Here is a 12,311-nt window from a genome sequence, read left to right on the forward strand (position 1 = left end):
CGTCCCTCCTCTTCAAGCTTGATATAAGAAAGGCTTTCGACTCTGTGAGATGGGAGTATATCATTGACATCCTTCAGCAGAGGGGGTTCCCGAGCACCTTTCGGAATTGGATCACCGCCCTCCTATGCACCTCCTCCTCGCGGGTTCTCCTCAATGGCATCCCCGCCAACCCCATTACCCACGGAAGCAGCTTCCGACAGGGGGATCCTCTCTCACCCCTACTATTTGTCATTGCCATTGACCCCCTACAAAAGATCCTCGAGTTGGCAACTAGGAAGAGGCTGCTTCACAAAATCCGTGGCCGTGGGCCCATCATGAGAACATTCCTCTACGCCGATGACGCGGCCGTCTTCGTTGCACCCATCAAGAAGGATGTTGACAACCTCTCTGTGTTGCTCGGTGCGTTTGGTGATGTCACGGGACTATGCACTAACTTCCAGAAGAGCTCTGTGGTCCCGATTCGGTGCAGACACCTACAACTCGACAACATCCTCCAGAATTTCCCAGCTGCCCGTGCTTCCTTCTCGATAAAATATCTGGGGCTACCTCTCTCGGTTTGGCGACTAAAAGTTCGGGATTTCCAATTCCTCGTGGACAAGGCCGCTTCCAAACTTGTTCCATGGGACGGGCAAAATATCACTGCCATTGGTCGGGCAAGTCTGTGCTATCCTCACAAGACATCTACTTCATCACCCCACTGGTCGTTCCACCAAGCATCCTCCACAATGTCAACAAGCTTGAGAGAGCTTTCCTTTGGGCGGGAACAGATAAAACTACCGGCGTGAAGTGCAAAGTGAATTGGGAACCCGTATGTCGGCCAGTCGAATATGGAGGTCTTGGGTGCTAAACACGGAGAAATTTGCAAGGGCTCTTCGTTTGCGTTGGCTTTGGTTCGAGTGGAAGGAGCCCACCAAGCTATGGGTTGGGACCGGCAACCCGTGCGACGGGATGGACAAAAATCTCTTCTATGCTTCAATGACCATAACTGTTGGCAACGGTGTGCGCACACCCTTCTGGGACTCCCCTTGGGTGCGGGACCAAAAGCCAAGAGACATCGCACCACTTATCTACGACGCTTCCTCTCGGAAGACTTGGAAACTTCGGGAAGCCCTCCAGGATGATGCTTGGGTTCGCAAGATCAAGGTCACTTCCAACTTCACTTTCGAACATCTTCGACAATTTATTGAGCTTTGGACCACCATCCACGATTTCCATCTTGAGGCGCACGCCGAAGACGACATCGTGTGGAAACACACAGAGAGCGGGATATACACTGCCAAATCCGCCTACTTGGCCCAATTTTTTCGGTTCCATCCGCTCCTCCATGTAGCTTGCAGTGTGGAAGGCCTGGGCCCCGCCCAAGGTCAAATTTTTCGCATGGTTGGCCATGCAAAATAGGGTTTGGACTGCCGACCGTTTGACCAACCAGGGGTGGCCCAATTGCGGGTTTTGTCCTCTTTGCAAGCGTGTGCAAGAATCCATCGACCACCTCCTCTTCAGATGCCGGTACACTACTAAACTTTGGGAAATGCTAAAAGATTGGCTCCAGCTCGAAAGCATCAACACTTCCGCTTGGCACCTGGCACGGTCAACCGAAGAGTGGTGGATCGGGCTCTCCGACTCTACCATACCAAATAGGAAGGCCATGGCCACCCTTTCCATGCTCACCTCTTGGACAATCTGGAATGAAAGAAACACCCGGATCTTCCAACTCAAGAGTGCCCCGCCGACGATTCTACTAGCTAACATCAAGATTGAGCTCATACTTGGGTCACCGCGGGTGCAAAGAATTTGGGATCCATCATGCCACGAGAGTAGGCCTTTTGTAGTGGTGTTGTAGTATGATGTGTGTTGTAACACAAAATTCAAACTCTCTTTTTCCTCTTAATTAATGAATGAGGCAAGTCTTTTACCTCCTTTAAAAAAAAAGAATTTCCGGCCGGTTTACCGACGGTAGGAGGCTAGTACCACGCGCCTACGCTGCTGGCCGGACGTACCATATGCATATGCATCCTATTCTCCCACCTAGCTGGCGAGCTGGAACCCAACCCAGCCGCAACACACATCTAGATGATAGAAGGGTCGAGGTAGACCAGGTATGCATGTAGCTAGCTGGGTCCTGCCGCAGATTCGATGGGCACTGGCTTCTGCAGCGCCACCGACGCTGCTAGCGACCAAACGTGCACTTTGGCCCCGGGTATGTTTGTCAGCACGGACACGCCCTGCCCACGGACCGCTTTGCGTCCTCCGTGTCGCCGTGGCCGGAGTGCGTGCGTGTCCGACTGTCCATGGGCAAAAACACGCGTACTTGATCCTTCTAGACTCCAGCAAAACAACTACAAACTACTTTAATTTCTAATTCTTCTTGTTACTGTTTCTAGGGTTTAATGCATGTAACACTCCCTGCAGGGTTAGCTAGCAATGGTAGGTTCATGTAAAATCCTCACTCGCTCACTAGGCTCGCTAGTGCGGGCACCATTAAAACTGAATTGTCAGGCATGATGATCTCTCACTCTCTGGCTCCATCGACCGGCTCTTTGCTTAATTATTGGAGGCTGTGCATGCACACTTCTTCTGGAGCGCAATTATAGCCCACGAACAATCTAATTGCAACTATGTTAAACTTTAACAATCTATACCTATACTTTAGACTCCCTAAAAATTCCTACGTAATTAGTACTTCATCCGTCCGAAAAAATTTGTCCCAAGTTTGTCTTTCAAATGGATGTATCTAGCACTAACTTAGGGCCAGATACATCCATTTGAGGGACAAGATTTTTCGAACGAAGGGAGTAATTAGGAGTCGTTAATATGGTGGGACCAAATTATAACGATGTAGATCAACTGTTATAATCGTACCATGTCTCAATTGCACTAATTTTAAATTCCTTAAAAATTCCTACGTTAATTAGTAATTAGAAGCCGTTAATCTGATGAGACCGAGTTATAATGACATAGATTAGCCGTTAATCTGGTCGACCCATGGACGTAGCAACGATAAGGTCACAAACCAAAGTGTTGGATACATACGCATGCATGTCTATCTATCTAACTATCTATACCTATATTAATTTTAGACTCCCTAAAAATTCCTACGCTAATTACTACTTCCTCTGTCCGAAAAAACTTGTTCCAAACTTGTCTTTCAAATGGATGTATCTAGCACCTACTTGGGGCTAGATACATCCATTTGAGGGACAAGATTTTTCGAACGGAGGGAGTAATTAGGAGCTGTTAATACGGTGGGACCGAGTTATAACAATGTAGATCAACCGTTACAATCGTACCATGTCTCAGTTACACTAATTTTAGACTCCTTAGAAATTTCTGCGTTAATTAGTAATTAGGAGCCGTTAATCTGATAGGACCGAGTTATAACAACGTAGATCAACCGTTACAATTGTACCATGTCTCAGTTGCAAAAAAATGTCCTTTATAGATCTATCTATATCCGTTGGATGAAGCAATTTAGACTCCCTAGAAATTCCTACGTTAATTAGTAACTAGGAGCCGTTAATCTGATAGGACCGAGTTATAACAACGTACATCAACCGTTACAATCGTAGCATGTCTGAGTTGCAAAAAAAATGACATTTATATATCTATCTATAACCGTTGGATGAAGAACAAGATCACCTTACACTACTAGGGAAAACCCTAGTAGTAGCGCGGGTTTTTAGGCTATCAGCAGCGCGGGTGGCCGCGCTACCAATAAGGCGCTACAGCTAATTCTTAGTAGTAGCGCTGTATGTACCCGCGCTATTACTATTGACTATAGCAGCAGCGCTTTTACAGAACGTGCTACTATTAGTTAGCTGTAGCGATTTCCTAGCCCCGCGCTACTGCTATATCTTTCATCATTTTAACCCTGTTTCAGCTTCAATAAACTACAATTTCGAGATACTAGGTACTACTAGATATCAATTTCATAAAGCCATAAAGCATTATTGGTACTAAGTAGTATTCCCTCGGTTCCAAATTACTCGTCGTGGTTTTAGTTCACGAAAACCACGACCAGTAATTTGAAATGGAGGGAGTACTAGATAACAATTTCATATATACGCAACATGCATCCTCAAGCAGTACTAGGTGATATCGACGACGATCATCATATGTAGTTTTAGATGATATCGACGACGATCATCATATGTAGTTCTAGATGATATAGCCACACACACATATATGTAGTTCTAGATGATATCGACGACGATCATCATCCTCAAGCCTGGGCGGCGGGTGTTCCTGATAGTAATTAGGATGGCCTGTCCAACACGAAGATTCTTGCCAACGAGGAATCTCTTCAACCCAACCAAGTTTAAGTGTGTGCAACCGTCGTCTGTGTCCATGTGGTAAGTACAGGTGGTGACGGAGCCCCTTGCGGTAAGGCGTAGTCCAGCTGAGCCTTCTTCATCAGGCTCGATATCACAACTCGCAGATAGGTTCTTTGGCAATTTCTGAATAAGAAAAACATATCAATTAATAAATAGCTTCGCACATACTCTTACAAATATATGTCTATCAAGTCTATATTTCTACACTATCAAAAGACACAGTACTACGCATTTGTACTATTTAATCATGAATTCTACTAATAAGTATATATGGATTATCTACTAGATTCCACATAGCATATCATCGACTAGATTTCACATAGCATATCATTGGACTCTACACTAAGCATATCATCAACTTACTGCAGTCAGTATAACATACCATTTCATGCCGATCGACCATGGTACTTGTTAGGCGGGTCACGAATGGCACCCCGACAAAGTCATCACGTGGCGGAATTATGTCCCATAGGTTGCGCACCTCCTCCTCGCTCAGCCTCATTCTTTGACCTATGATGGCTTCATGAAGTGGGTTCTCATCATCTTCATCATCTTCGTCATCTTCATCATCTTCCACCAGGTTGAGATAAATGACAGCCAGCTTGGGTCTTTCTGCTCTGAAGGAGAACCGGATCAACTCACCACCAGTAAGACGCATGTGGGCGACGAAACGGGCCCATCCATCACCTCCAATCTGCGACATATTGTTTCCTTTCTCGACCTCCATAGTGTACGGCCCGCCAGGAGCCTCAAATGTCACAGTGTCTTCTGTCAGCTTGTTGAATTTCAACCTCACATTGCATGGGACGATCTGTGTAAAAAAAGCAAAATGACACAATGCAGTAATGTCAACACTAAAAATAAAATAGTTGTTACATTTCATCTAATTTCTTACTGCCGCATGACGAAAACTCGGCTGGAAGTAGATGCCGAACAGCTTGCCAGTTGCAAGGCTGCTGGCGCACCATGACTTGCACAGTCGACATAGTGGTGGTGGTGGCGGCGCCATTTTCCTAAAGCAATATGAGCAAAGGATTAACGATCCACTTCACAGGAAAGAAAAACAGTAGCATGTGATTTTAACTAAATTGGCACCTACATTTTGCCAAAAATAACTTATTACAAAAAAACAAAAACATCTGCATATCCATACAGAAACAATAACAATAAAATGGTGCATACTAAATCAACTAGCCTACTAAATAGACTAAATCAACTAGCCTACTAAATCAACTAAATCAAAATGTTCTAAATCAACTAAATTAACTAGCCTACTATATCTACTAAATCAAAATGTTCTAAATCAACTAAATCAACTAGCCTACTAAATGAACTAAATCAAAATGTTGCATATGAACTAGCCTACTAAATCAAAATGTAGCGGGGAGGAGGGAGAAGGAGGGGCGACTCGAGGAGGGAGAAGAGAGTAGGACGGAGGAGGAAGGCGGAGCGAGGAGGGGCCGGCCGGCGGCGAGTCAAGGGAGGACGGAGGAGGAGGGCGGTACCGAGTCCAGCGAGGAGGAGTTGACGGCGGCACAGAGGGAAGAGGGGTAGGCGACAGCGGCTGGCCGGGGCGACGGCGGCCGGCGGGGGAGGACCGGCGCGCGGTGGGGTTGAGGGGGAGTGAGTCTGAGTGTGTGAGTGTGGATCGTGGAGAGGAGCGTACGTGGGGGTGGAGATAGCTAGTTTTAGCAGTAGCGCTCTAAAGGCAAAGGCGCTACTGCTGAACTACCTATCAGTAGCACGGTCCTAGTAAACGCGCTGCTGCTAGAACTAGCTTCGCGGCGGGGTCGTGGGAATTATAGCAGTAGCGCGGCTTAGAGGAGGCGCGCTGCTGATATGTCTATTTCAGCAGTGCGTATCGACGGAGCGCGCTATTGCTACATTGCAGCAGCGCCTTATTTTAAAACTCGCTGCTGGTAAGATCCTGTGTATAAGCTTTTCCCTAGTAGTGTTAGGTAATCCTAAAGTCATGAAGCACGATTGGATCCAGAGCAGACGCGAAGCCCATCTCCCTTACCACCTCATCCCGAGTTCTAATAAGTGATGGGTTCCAATCCCGCTGCCATCCTGTATCCAAAGACTCCAATTGATCTATGTTGGTTCCACCCCAGGAGTTGTGGCCTCTCCGTCCCCATGGCCCTCTCCTCATTGTAGATTTACTCTGCCTCCAACTCTATTGTTGCAATGGCAGAGCCTAGCGCATAATTACATCAACGATACAGATCAATCCAAGGCACGAGGACGCATCAACCGGTCAATTATCAACCCACGTCATAGTGACCTAGAGCGAACTGCAGAATGACTTCAAGGGAGTATCTCTCTCCTGGTAGGAGAGCACGTCTTGGCATCAAACTACCAGGTCAGCGAACCGTCCATCCTTTGGTTCTGGCATCTACAAAGGGGATGGCAACGGAGGATCTGTGAGAAGTGAGAGTGGAGAGAAGAAACGTGCTGCCCCCGAGGAGTAATTGATGTTCAGATCGGTCCAAATTGCACCCTCAGTCACCCATCGTCATCTGGTGTAGGTCGGTAGAGGTTGCAGCCCCCAAAGGCCTGACTCGCCTGATGGTTGATGCAAGCGCCTGATATACAGATGGATTCACTCCTTAGCCTCAGCCACGGTCATCATCACATCATGATTTGGTACTCTTTGCAGCCCTCAGTTATTGCATTCTAAGGTTCTTCCTTTTGTTAAACGAACGTTCTTCCTGGCATAAAAGAGAACAACAAACGTAGGTAAATCTGGTATAGATGTGTGTTATATAGAAATGATTTTTGATAGTCATATTCGCCTGTTCGTAGAACATTGTTGCAATCTACATGGTGGATATGTGTGATTCGGGTGTTCTTTCAAGCACAGACACACCATATATGTTGGAAGAAGAAATCGGAAACACAGTGTTATCTGTACTTTTTTACACATGCAGTAAGCTATCTGTAATGTTCATTGTACTATACTGGTAGTTCTAGGCTGCTATCTAGGTAAGCTAGGATATCAATTCATATATGGCCTGCACTCCGGCAGCAGGACGCCGGCCTCGTGACCTCCTCTGGACGCACCCAAGCAATCTGCAGAGCTGTCTTCTACCAATGCGACAATCAGATCGACGTACACCAAGTCCTGGGAGGTGATCCACAACTACATCCTTTTTTAGTTTTTCTGAAAGCGAAAACTCAACGAAAGAAATAGGACGCCACCGGAGGTCCCCTGCACGTGTTGCTGCTGGTGAGAAGAAGTACAGGGATCCTTGCTTGTTCTTCTCCAGTGCAGGACATCCTTGCCAGTACCTTGCTCCCAGTATCTTCACCGCAAGCACCACGAGAGGAAGAACATGGCTCAGGCATGTACCTTGCTGCCGGTGAAAAATGTGCCCCCGAAGCTTTGTAATTTGGAAACAATTGATATGTGTACGCCGCTTGCCGACTTGCTCTGTAATTTGAAAAACAACTAATCAGTGTACCTTGCTTGCTTGGTATTTAATTTGAAAAAATATCAGTAGGAAAACATTGATTGTGATTTCTGATGGAACAATCTTTAGTAGTGCCAAAAAAATTGAAGTAGATTTAGTTCTACTATTCTACTCCTCTACTTAATGTAGAGAAAATTGCTACAGGAACAACCCGTAGAAAGAAGAAAGAAGAAAGTGCATCCAGAGTCTTTTCAAAATCCAATTGCAATGAATTTAGCCATATTTTGACATTGAATTAGCCATGTAGTGAAAACTAAAAACATTCGGTACTCCAAATGTTATCTCAAACAATTGATGTTAATTGAGATGTAAATTAAGTGTTCAGTGCTCAAAATTCAGTACTCCAAATGTTATCTCAAACAATTACTGTCAATGGTTTATTTTCAGTTTAAACTATGATGCGTTGAAACAGACAAATCTCGCACTATGTTCAGGTTCTGTTAACAGAACATGTTCAGGTTCAAGTTCTATTAACTGGAAATATTCAGATTCAGAAACATTTGTTGGACTGATACTATTATGCCTCTGTCAATTGTTGGAGTATAACATTGCATTTTTCAATTGCAATATCAATTGCAGTGTAGATGAAGTAAATAAACATGTCAAATATGGATGAACAAAATTCAGTTAGAGCAAAATTGGAAAGGAGCAAAAAAAAAAATGGAGATGTTAGATAATATGTTATCTTAAATGCTAAATGGAGATGATCCACTAGTAAATCATAGGAGATGTTAAATGAAGATGATCCAATAGTAAATCATCGGAGATGTTAAATGGAGATGATCCAATAGGTGTTTAGTAAGAGCAAAATTGAAAAAGGAGCAAAAAAATGGCCAATACACCAGTTGAAACTACTGGAGTATAAATTTGTAAAATTTAGTTTAAGTTGCAGATAACTGATTTCAATGATATCAACTCCCTTTCCTAGTTTTAAGTCAATGACCAAGATGGTACATATAGATGAAAAATGGTACGATATGACCAGAGTGAAGAATGATTACTATGTACTGCTTAAAGAACATAACCCGAGCACAACGTCTCCAATACTAACATCATTGGAAGATAATATTGTTAACTGTTGTGGCCAGGCCGAGATACAACAATGATGAGAAGCTGACATTTGGGAAAGGTTAGCACTTTGGTGTTTATGGTACAGACTGGGCACAACGAATTAGTCATAATAGAGATAGAGGAATGAAAGAGAGCTGAAATTAGGATTTGTGCCTCGGCAATTTGATATTACTTTACACATCATTTATCTAACATTCAATTTTAATTTTAACATTAGACAACATGATACTATGTCTACACAATCACTCATTTATACATAAGCATTTTTACTTGGATACATATCATTATAACAAATTTTAATTATCATTTCCATTAAATTCAACAATATTTACAACGTATATGCATTGGTAATATTTACAAACTTAAACATTAGTAGTATACAACAAACTCCTATTTTAATAACCACATATAAAATAATTAAAGTTAATATCGTTTTATTGTGAAAATTATATTAAATTTTCATTATTTTGCTAGTAACATTTTCTTGAAATAAATTACATTTTTCTAAACCTAAAAGAAGCCGAAAATTTGACAAAATCACATCGATTCATCTATGGAGTAATGTCTTAGCGATAAGAAAACAAAGCCATATGTCGAATGTTGTTTGGATGTTCTGTAAAAAATGTAGTTTGGATGGCTAGACAAAGTGTGCTTGACATTTTATATACATTATAGTGCTTTTACATGTGGTTGTGCTTGTTTTATCCATAAATATCTTGGTAGAGGATTCTACAATCAACAAACCTAAGAAATAGATTGCGATTACTTCATCTCCAATTTCCGGATTAACCCGTCAAGTAGTTAGGTCATCTTCTCTTCTATTCTGGATTTGAAATCTTAGTGATGTCTGGTCAATGTTTAGTTAGGTTCCACTCCCTCTGTTCCTAAATATATGACGTTTCCAAATGTCATATATTTAATAACGGGGGGAGTAATGCCATTTGAATAGTGTAGTATCAAAGTTTGCAATCAAAGCATTTCCATGTAACGAAGTTTACTTTTGTATTAAAAGATGATGTAACAAATATGTGGTGGACTAGAAGTTTTCTCCATCCGCAAAAAAGACTAGAAGTTATCTTGGTGCAAAGGAAAAAAATCAGTAAGTAGATATTGGTGGGCGAGTTCTTTCAGCTAAGCGGATACTTCCTGTTGTATATGCTGCTCTTCTAGTTGTAGTGTGGATTTTACTTTGAAAATCAAATTGAGTCAATTTGAAAATACCTAAGAGAATTAAGGGCATCTTCAAAGCACACCCTCAAAAAGACCCACCACCGTCCGGACCGCGCGGTCTGGATGTGTTTTGCCATCCAACGCGGTCCTATGGTGGTCAGCTCAGTTGGGGGGGGGGGGAGTTCAGACCGCCGCCACATAGGACTCCCACACCCCCATCCCACTCAAATCTCCGGCCACCACTCAGGCATTGTTGGACGTCCGCAACCACCACCCACGCGCCCGCTCTCCTTGTAATACAATGCCGTCCACCCAGGATCTGTCCACAGCCGAGGACCCTCTTCCCCCGTCGACGGCTTTCATGGCGGACTCCTGTTCCGACAGGTGTTCGCTCAAATGGCATTGAGCTTACTTCGAACTTCATGTCGGTTTTAAAGTAAGAAGGATGGCGGGGTACTCGACCATGGAGGATGAGTTGTTGTGTGATGAGTGGTTGGTTGTATATGAGGACTTCGCAGGCAGGAGCGCAAGGGGCTTGGTCTTTTGGCAGAGTGTTCTGTTGGAAATATGAGCAATTTACTGAATGATTTTATTAATAGAAATACTAGATAAAGCATGACTAATATAGTAGAGATAAAACAAGTCATGCGTCCTGACAGAGAGAAGGAAAATAGCTTCTGCATATATGAACCATAGCCTATCATATCTAAAGCAGACAGAATAGCAAGTAGCATATAGAACCTAACATGTGTAGGACAAGGACTAGAACAAGGAACTGTGGCAGAACCTTTAACAGGAAAGACAAGAACACGTACGGGACAGCAGCAGCAGAAGCGCTGGACTTGGGGTCGGTGTCCTCGCCTGTCATGTTGTCGAGGAGGTTGTGGACGTCGGGGAAGAAGTCGTCGTCGGGGAAGTCGTCGTCGGCGACCGGATCGTCCGTGATGAAGCGGCCAGTAGTCGCGCTGAGCGCTCCCCAAAAACCTTATCACCCTTCTCCCGTATAGGACTCAAAAGGTGCGGTTTCGGAGACCTACTGTCCCGACCTGCGGTGCACGCCGCAAGCCGGGATGGGGAAGATCGTAGTAGTAGCGCAGTGCTCTAGAACTTGTGGCGAGAGGAGGAAGAGATTCTGGTGCGCCTCTCTGAGAGGAGCGACCTCCCTTTTATAGGCGCAAGAGAAGGAGGCAAGAGTCTGCGCCGGGAGCTGAAGGGAACACGGGAGATGAAACGAACAGACAACAGCCGAAGAGTGTAGCGTTCGTATTCAATATCCACTACAGCAAAAACTTTCTAGCTCCCGAGTGACCTTTCGTATACCCATCGCGCGTGGCAAAAAATTTAGACATCGGCTTGGCTCATTCCCGCAATCCGCGGCGCGTGGTGACGAGGCGTGGCGTGGCGAGGCGGGCGGCGGAGGAGGAGCGCGCGTGGATATCCCTCTTGTTCTCATGCTCGTACAAGTGGGAAGAGAACCTCCCTTATAAGGAGGTCCAACTCCCACTCAACTAGCTATGTGGGACTAAATTTTTGTTCCACCTCTTGCCTTGCACAAATGGGCTGTGTGGGCCTCTAGGATTTATTAGGAATTTCTGAAACTGCTATTGGGCTAGGCCCAAAATAGACAAAATTCCAGCAATCCCCCACCAGATCCCAGAGGCACACAAAAATTTGCCTTTGGTTCCAAAACACTGTTTTATATACTAGTACTGCAGTGGAGATTGTTAAGTTGAACTTCCACCTAGAACTCTATGCTACACTAGTAAGCAACTTGAATAGTGGACTGGGCCTTGAACTGCAAGTTTTCTGCGAATCTAGCTTCACATAAAGCCTTGACCGATACGTGGCTACCGTGGGTCTTCCCCGCGGGTGGAGCTTATGCGTCATACTCCGTGACCTTTCATGAGTTTACTAGAGAGAACCCTACTCTCATAGATTGCGACGTTTGACAATCAGACTCATATAGGTGTGTTCTTCAAAAGATGTTCTGCAGGATAACATCTCTGCTTAAATAAGCCACTTAGAACACATTAAGATATACATCAACCTGCCATGCAGATAAGGAGAGTATTGCATCTTCATGGAGTGGTATTATGAATAATAAGGATACTCTCCTCTCAGTTGACCAACAGCTTGTCTTCCACATCTAATTCACGGGATCTCCGATCACAAAGAATAGGTTACCACTGTGAACAACTCATATTGTGGGTCTCATACCCATCTCCCTCGATGCATTATCTATCACATTACGTGATAGACCCTTAGT

Source organism: Triticum urartu, chromosome 7, assembly GCF_003073215.2.
Source record: "Triticum urartu cultivar G1812 chromosome 7, Tu2.1, whole genome shotgun sequence".
Lineage (NCBI taxonomy): Eukaryota > Viridiplantae > Streptophyta > Magnoliopsida > Poales > Poaceae > Triticum > Triticum urartu.